Raw genomic sequence first — 8,776 nt, 5'->3', positions numbered from 1 at the left:
GAGATGATGAACTGAGTGGTTGAAAGAAAAAGGTATGCCAGTTAGAAGGAAGGCACTACGAAACACAGATGTTTTCACTGCTAAAGAATATTTCATTTTGTAAGTGTATTATGTTTTCCCCTATTGTCTAGCTGGTTGATATACTAAATATTTCCCGTTTAGTTCCTGTTAAAAATGATGCATTTGTGACATTTGTGTATTTTAAAGGCTAAAATGCCAAAGCTTCTCTGGTATGCCTCCTCTAAATAAGAATTTCTGAGCCATACATGTGTGCCAAAGATACCATACCCTTCCCAGTGGAAGCGAAGACTTTAATCCATCTCTCTTCACCCCCTCCCAGAATTGCCTAGTCCAATGTGGTTTTATTATTGCAGAAAGTACAAAAGGAATCCATTGTTTACATTTATTTGATATTTTATATATTACACTTTAAAACTCATTTCATTTCATATTAACCTTTTGAAATTATAATTGCTGATGGCACTTAATATTCTCTATCACTTGTATAAAATAATTCTACTTTGGAGAGATTGTATTGCTGTTTGTATTTTGTGAAGCTATAATGTATAATTTAAACAGAGTAGACTTATGTCCGCAAACTGAATAACTGGGCTCAGTATTGGAAGTTGTATGCCTGGTTACTCTGGAGGCTGAGGCAGGTGGATCATTCATCTTAGGAATTATAGGCTAGCCTATGAAAAGGAAATGCCAGAGTGAAGAAAATAAGAGTGGTTATCACAGAAGCATCCATGTCTCCCATTCTCAATTATGAGTGTGCCATCATCAACACCACTGCAAAAGAAACTTCCCAGATGGGTGGTGGTGGTGCACTCAGGAAGTAGAGGCAGGCAGATCTCTATGAGTTCGAGACCTGCAAGTTCTACAAGAGCTAGTTCCAGGACAGCCTCCAAAGCCACAGAGAAACCCTGTCTTGGCAAAAACAAAAGGAGGAGGAGGAGGAGGGAGGAGGAGGAGGAGGAGGAGGAGGAGGAGAAGAAGAAGAAGAAGAAGAAGAAGAAGAAGAAGAAGAAGAAGAAGAAGAAGAAGAAGAAGAAGAAGAAGAAGAAGCTTCCCTGCCCATAGCAGCTGGCGGCAGCACAGACCATGAAAGTCAACATGACCATGCCAGCACTGATCACCAACATGAACATGGTCTTCTGCAGCAGTGCCCTCCCCCCTCAAGAAAAGAAAAAAAAACAGTCTAGACAGGAAGCTTTTATAGAGAGTCCTTAAAAACTGCGATAAAGATGCTGAAGTGTAGCTCTTCAGTTAGTTTCTGGCAGCTTGGGAGGGAAGAACAACCACCACTCAGTTTTCTTTAAGGAGCTGGCCCGCTTCTCCCTCTGCTTCTCTTGTATCTTCTTCATCTCCTCCGAGTACTTGCAGAAGGTGTGTCCAAACTTGGCCCACACCTTATAGGGCAAGGTGATGGAGTTGCAGGAGGTGGGCTTCACCTCACTGACTCGCATAAACATGCCTTACTTGTTGGAACCAACATGGAAGAAGAAGTGCTTGTTGTCCACAGTCAAGGAGGTGAAATTAGGAGGCATATCACCCTGAGGCCATGGTAGTCCTACTGGCATTAACAATACAATAGTTGGCCGGAGCTTTCCAGTGCTCCTGTTTACTGAAGCTGGAGGCTGGGCCTCAAAATATTTCATAATGGAATTATTTGGTACCGCACATATGAGTTCAAGTTCATATGTGTCTCTGCCCTGATATGGCTGAAAACTGTTTTCTGAAAGTTGTCCACTACCTCTGGCTCTTAAAAGCTTTCCACACTCTCTTCAGGGAAGACCCATTGCGGGTCAGGGATGCTCTACTAGCTTTTGTTCTCTGCACAGTGACCAGATGGAAATCACTGTGTTAATTGTCCCCACAAAGTATACTTGATGGTGAAAGAAAAAAATAAGAAGGGAAGAAAAAATCTCAAAGTTAGGCGAGAAGGTACAAAAGGGTTGGGAGGAAGGGAAGGGGAGTTTAGGAGGGTGCATTTGTTTAAATACTCTGTATGAAATTCTCAAAGAATTAGTTGTAAAATTAATAGAAAAATGGAAACAAAGTGAAATCAAGCTGAGTTCTACTTCCCTGCTCGAGCTGCAGTGTGAACAGTTATCTCAAGCCCTGCCACCCTGGCTTCCCACAAGGCCAACTGTTTTCTTTAACCTTGAGCCCAAATAAACCTTCCCATATGTAACTTGCTTGGGTAAGGTATTTTGTCCCAGCAATGTTAAAAGTAAGTAATATATGCATATTCTTTATTATATTTCATGTTTGTATTTTATTTAATAGTCTTGGCAAATGTGGGGAATTTGTTATTGGTACTTGTATATAGCCTGATTTCATCTTCCCATATAGTTTAAATAATCTCTACATTATTCACAATATAGATGCAATGTGAATACATTGTACACAGTTGTTTTACTCGATTGCTTTTGAAATAACAAGAAAGACCTATACATGCCAAGTAAACAATAATTCTTTTCTTCTTTCTCTCCAGCTTTTATTTAAATTAGAAACAGGATTATTTTACATGTTAATCCCGGTTCCCTGTGCCTCCCCTCCACCCATCTCCCCCCAACTAACACCGTACCTATCCCATACATTTTCTGCTCCCCAGGGGGGTGAGGTCTTCCATAGGGGGTGTTCAGAGTCTGTCATATACTTTGGGATAGGACCTAGGCCTACCACCTTGTGTCTAGGCTCAGGGAGTATCCCTCTATGTGGAATGGGCTCCCAAAGTCTTTTCCTATGCTAGGGATAAGTACTGATAGGCCCCATAGATTTCTGAGGTCTCCTCACTGACACCCACGTTCACGGGGTCTGGATCAGTCCCATGCTGGTTTCCCAGCTATCAGTCTGGGAACCAAGAGTTCCCCCTTGTTCAGGTCAGCTGTTTCTGTGGGTTTTACCAGCCTGGTCTTGACCCCTTTGCTCATCACTCCTCCTTCTCTGTAACTGGATTCTAATTCAGTTCAGTGTTTATCTGTGGGTGAATTCTTCCACTTCCACCAGCTGCTGGGTGAAGGCTATAGGATGGCATATAAGTCAGTCATCAATCTCATTATCAGGGGAGGGCATTTAAAGTAGCCTCTCCTCTGTTGCTTAGATTGTTAGTTGGTGTCATCCTTGTAGATCTGCAGACATTTCCCTAGTGCCTGATTTCTCTTTAAACCTACACTGGCTCCCTCTCTGATGTTATCTCTTATCTTGCTCTCCTCTATTCTTCCTCTAACTAAAACTTCCTGCTCCCTCCTGTCCTTCTCACCCCTCCTATTCTCCCTTCTCATTCGCCTAGCTCCCTCTCTCCTTCCCTCATGCCCCCAATTTGCTCAGGAGATCTTGTCCCTTTCCCCATCTCCGGGGGACCATGTGTGTCTCTCTTAGATTTCTCCTTGTTTCCTTGCTTCTTTGGTGGTGTGGGTTGTGGGCTGGTGGTAATCCTTTGCTCTGTGTCTAAAATCCATATATGAGTGAGTACACACCCTGATAAACATTATTTCTTTTCAAATATCTTCTGTTGGCATTTGTTGAGTCTCTGGTTGTGGGACCTGTGAATAAAGAGGCTTTTGTAATGATTAGTATATGTTTACAGAATATATATATATATATATATATATATATATATGCATTTTACAAACTACTGGACTCACACTGTAGAATTTGTGAACTTAGAGAAATGAAAGCATGTTAATAATGAAAATATGGTATCTTCCACCACCCCTTCAGCAGTTAACTCTGGAAACTCTGTTATGAAGTAGTAGTGATTATTTTCTTGGCTTTTGCCATCTTCTTGGATTAAAGGAATTCAGTGTGATGTGCATTGTGTCAGTTCCTATCTTAGACATCAAGAGGCTTTGCATGATTTATCTTCTCAGAAACCCCTTCTACCATGAGAAGGATATGTTCAGCGTAGCTTGCTTGAAGAGGTGACTCTATAGAGAACAGACACAATGATCTTTTCTTGGGCTGAATATATACTGAATATAATTCACTTCTCTATACTCATATGAAGCAATAAAGAAAGAACTGTCAGACAAGTAGATAAAAATTTGCATATCTGAGTTAGTGGGTAAGACATTTTTTCCTTATTTCAGGCCAATTCAGCATTGCTTTTTACACTAAAATTTGAATGAAATCTTCCTTTTGTTTTAAAAAATAAAAACAGAGTTAGCAAGATATTAATTTAAATTAAAACTTAAGTTTGAAACAAATACAACCTTTTTCTGGTTCAGATCTTTTTCAGATGTTTATGGAAAAAAATTCAGCAATTTACCTTGAACTATAAGGGATTCTATTTCTCACAGGTCCTGTCTCCCCTGCCCCTATATGTTTTCTCATGCTGAAGTTATCATCATCAGAGAAAGCCTCAACTGCCAGCTGTGCCAGCTTCTTTAATATGTTCTGGTATGGTTATGATCTGAACATTAGAGATATCAGCAACCAGTGACTGAGTATTTTATCAGTATGCCCAAGCAAGTGAAACCCAGATTCCACCACTGCCTCTTTCTCTGCCTAAAGTTATTTGATAGAACTATTCTAAGAATGCTGAAGGGACAGAGAGAGTGATTTCTGTTCATTATTACCAGTAGATGCCTTTTGTCTGTTTGAAAACACAATTCTATTTCTCTCAGTCAGTCTCTCTCTCTCTCTCTCTCTCTCTCTCTCTCTCTCTCTCTCTCTGTGTGTGTGTGTGTGTGTGTGTGTGTGTGTGTGTATTTCACTGTCTGTTTGTCTTTATGTCTGCCCTCTAACTCCATGTGTTGGGGGGCATTATGTGCTAAGGTCAGAGAGCAACCTTGAGGTCTGCCCTTGCTTTCAACCTTGATCCAGGCAGTCCCTTTCTCTTGTTGGCTGCTCCATATATTAGGATAGCCAGTTCACAGCTTCTAGGGATTCTCCTGTCATCCCTTTGTTTTCAGGAAGAATACTGGAATCATGGATATGTGTTTGTCATGTCTGACTTTTTTACATGGCTTCTGGAGATTCAAACTCTGGAACTCATGATTGTGCAGCAAGCACACTGAGCCATCTACCTAGCTCTCCTTAGAATTATCTGAGAAAAATGAATGTGAAATAGATACAAACATTCAATTTTAAAGAAATATATATTTTATAGCTATAGATATTCTTATTATGTGGGCAAATTGTTATGTGTTGTTTTCAAATGAAAAATATTCCAAATATTCATAAATTGTAAGTCAATGAAGGCATTTATCTGATGAAGCAAACAAAAAACTGTACTCATGCTTGGGAGGCAGAGGCAGGTGGCTTTGTGAGTTCGAGACCAGCTTGGTCTCCAGAGCGAGTGCCAGGGTAGGCTCCAAAGCTACACAGAAAAACCCTGTCTTGAAAAACCAAAAAAAAAAAAAAAAAATGTACTCATGACCAGAGAAAAGGTGGGCTGATAGAAATGAACCCCCTGGAGCCCTCAATAGGTGTGTAAGTCTCCTGATGTCATGGGCTAAGTCCTTGTGTCTCCCAGAGTTGCTCTGAAAAGATTAAAGCACACAGATGACACAGAACTGGAAAGCCACAAGCATCCCACCCCACAAATGGAGACTAAGCCAGAGGCCAAACTCTACTTATGTGTTTAATTCAGCAAAGCCAGATGGGCTGATGTATGTAGTAAAGTTTGGCAGTAGTTTTAGAGCCATGTGCTCTTCACACATTGAAACATGACGTCAGACATAAGAGGGTTCTGGGCGAGTCATCACTTCTTGCTTTCAGTAAGTGGTAACTGCTTAAAATTCATTCAGCAGCAAAAACAAAGATGAGAAAAGGACATTGGTTCAGAAGCTTAAAGCATATTAAATATTTATTCTATAGTTTCATAGTTAAAAGGGCATGCCAGAAACTGCCTTCCCTGGGCTACAATCTTAACTCTAAGGGTCCTAGACTGGGAGACTTCATCTGTGTAACATGATTATCATATAACACACACTGTGGACCAGAGAGATGGCTCAGAATTCAAGAGTCAGTGCTCTCATAGAAGACCTGGGTTCTGATCCCAACACCCACATGGAAGCTCACAACAGTTTGTAACTCCAGTTCCAGAAGATTTAATGTCCTCTTGTTGGTTTGTTCATTTGCTTGTTTTTCAAGACATTGTTTCTCTATGAAGTCCTGGTGGTCCTAGAACGCACTCTGTAGACTAAGCTAGCCTTGAACTCAGGATCCACTACCTCTATCTCCTGAGTGAGTAGAATAAAGACGTGTGCCACCACATCACAACACGAGCAATAAATCTTGATTAAAAAAAAAAAAAAAAAAACAGTGCCTGACTTATGTCGAGATTCAGTTCTCAGCACTCCCCCATTTTCTCTACTCTTCACACTTTCAGACCTCAAATAGGAAGCCTTGTTCCCCACTGAGGATGAAACTGACTCACTCTGGAATCTCTGAGTCTATAGAGAGTTCCTCTAGGATTACACTTTGGAAAAAGGAGCCTAGAAAATAACAAAGACTTGAAATGGCAACAGTTGGGAAAGGCAGAGACTGAATTTGTGCAGAAATGAGGAACCTAAGGAGAGACACAAATCCCTAAGCAGGAGCAAAGAATAGAGACTGAATTATCCACACAGCAGCAAAACAGGTTGCTTATTATATCTGTTCCCTTAGTTTTGAAACATTTTTAAAGTGAGTAAGGGCAGGGAGGGATGAGGCGCAATATTACCTTTCATTTTTATTCTTTAATTCTGTTTTTGAGAATTTGTTTTCACACTTGTAATTATTCAAAAATAGTGGACACTTACACACACACAAAAAAAAAAGAACAAGAAAATCCCCATACCTCAACAATGTTTACCCTTATAAACCAGGGCAGTGGCTCTCAACCTTCCTAATTCTGTGACGCGTTAATATAGTTCCTCATGTTGTGGTGACCCCAACCCATAAAATTATTTTCATTGCTACTTCATAACTGTACTTTTGCTGATAGGATGAAATGTAATATAAAGTATCTGTGGTTTCCTGTGGTGTTAGCTAATCCCTGTGCAAGGTTGAGAACCACTAATCTACATGCAGAGAATTTTGAAGGTTACAAAACTAGACTTTCCCTTAGGAAGCAATTGCTTAAAAAATAAATGAAACATTGGGTTCACATTTTTGCTTCAGGGTATGACCTACACAATACCAGATCTGGGGGTATTTATTCTTACCAGTGGGGTTTTGCCATGACAAACTACTCAAAACTCTTGACTATTGTCAGGAGCCAGCCCTGGTCAGATATAAAAGTCTCCTTTACAAGAGGCTTGGCAACCTCCATGCTTAACCGCCAATTTACTCAAGCACCCCACCCATTAGGTTTGTGTTCGAGATAACCACAGGAAAGTTCTTGGACACCTGCTCAGGCCTGAGGGCATTTAACACCCATTCCTCCCCTCCCTTATTTCGTCTTTCTTTACTTCCTCCTTTCTCTTTAAAAACTCCTAGCTTATAATCAATAAATTAGACCTTGACAAGGACACTGCTTGGTCTCGCTCTTTCTTTCTCGACCATTTATTTTCAGGCTTAGTCCCCCTCGAACCCAAGAATTACCAGAACCCCACGGGCCGGGGCAGACTATAGTCTACATTTGTTGAAAAATCACCAAGTATGTTCACATTCTTTTAAATAACTATAAAATAGCTCATCACTTGATATTGTTTGGAAGATTGACAATGAATTATAAATTGCATACATTTCACAAACTGAATTATACTTCTCCACACCTGCCACAGCCATTTAAATAATTAGATTTGACTAGGTAGGGGACATATGGATCTCCCTGGGAGGGGGAAGTAGAATCGATTTTGTGGTTGGATTGGGGGTGAGGGCATGGGAAAATGCAGTGGGGAGTGGAAGGGGAGATAGACTTAAGGAAGGGAATTTTGGGAGAGAGAGAAAGAATTGAGGGGCATTTGACTGGTGATATGTAAACCAAACAGTGGAAATTTCCTAAAATATATGAAGGCATATATCCTATTGAAGTCTCCTAATAATGGTGGAGACAGAGCCTCAACTGGCCATTTTGTGTCACCAAATAAACTTCCAATTCTGGGATTGGGTCATATTCAATTGAGTTGTTGGCCAAGGTATGTCCCATGGAAATCCCCAAACAATCCAGACTGATGCCAAGACAGTGAGTTGCTCTCTGAAAACTGACAATGGGGCCTCTTTGCTGAGGACAATACCCACACAATTTGTTGAACATGGAGAAGTAGAATTTGGGCCTAAATAGAACCTTCACTCCTATCTTCTAGTATCTTTGGTGAGGGAAGGAACTCATTTGACTATCAAAAGAGAAACACAAACACCAACCCAGCCACAAAGTTTTTGTCCTACAATCTGTCCTCCCTGAAAGACAGTGTGGAACAATGGGACACAGAACTTGTGGAAGTAACAAACCAATTTCTGATTTTACTTAAGTCCCACTCCATGAGATGGAATCCATACCTGATACTGATTGGGTGAACAAGAACAAGAGAATAGATAGCCCAGAGACTTAGGGCAAAAACAAGCACTACTGATAATTAAAAAAACAATAAAATTACTCCTGATAATATTCTGCTGTACTGATAGATCAGTGACTTATTCAGTCATCATCAGAGAAGCATCTTTCTGCAGCAGACAGGAATATTCATGGGAGAGAGAGAGAGAGAGAGAGAGAGAGAGAGAGAGAGAGAGAGAGAGAGAGAGAGCGCTTAGGATACCAGTTCTAAATGGGTTGTCTTCATCAAGTCCCTCCCCCAAGAGCTCAGGGTACCCATGGAAGAGTAGGTAGTATGAGAGCCAG

The sequence above is a fragment of the Cricetulus griseus genome, chromosome 5, assembly GCF_003668045.3.
Source record: "Cricetulus griseus strain 17A/GY chromosome 5, alternate assembly CriGri-PICRH-1.0, whole genome shotgun sequence".
Taxonomy (NCBI): domain Eukaryota; kingdom Metazoa; phylum Chordata; class Mammalia; order Rodentia; family Cricetidae; genus Cricetulus; species Cricetulus griseus.
This window is presented reverse-complemented; position numbering follows the sequence as displayed.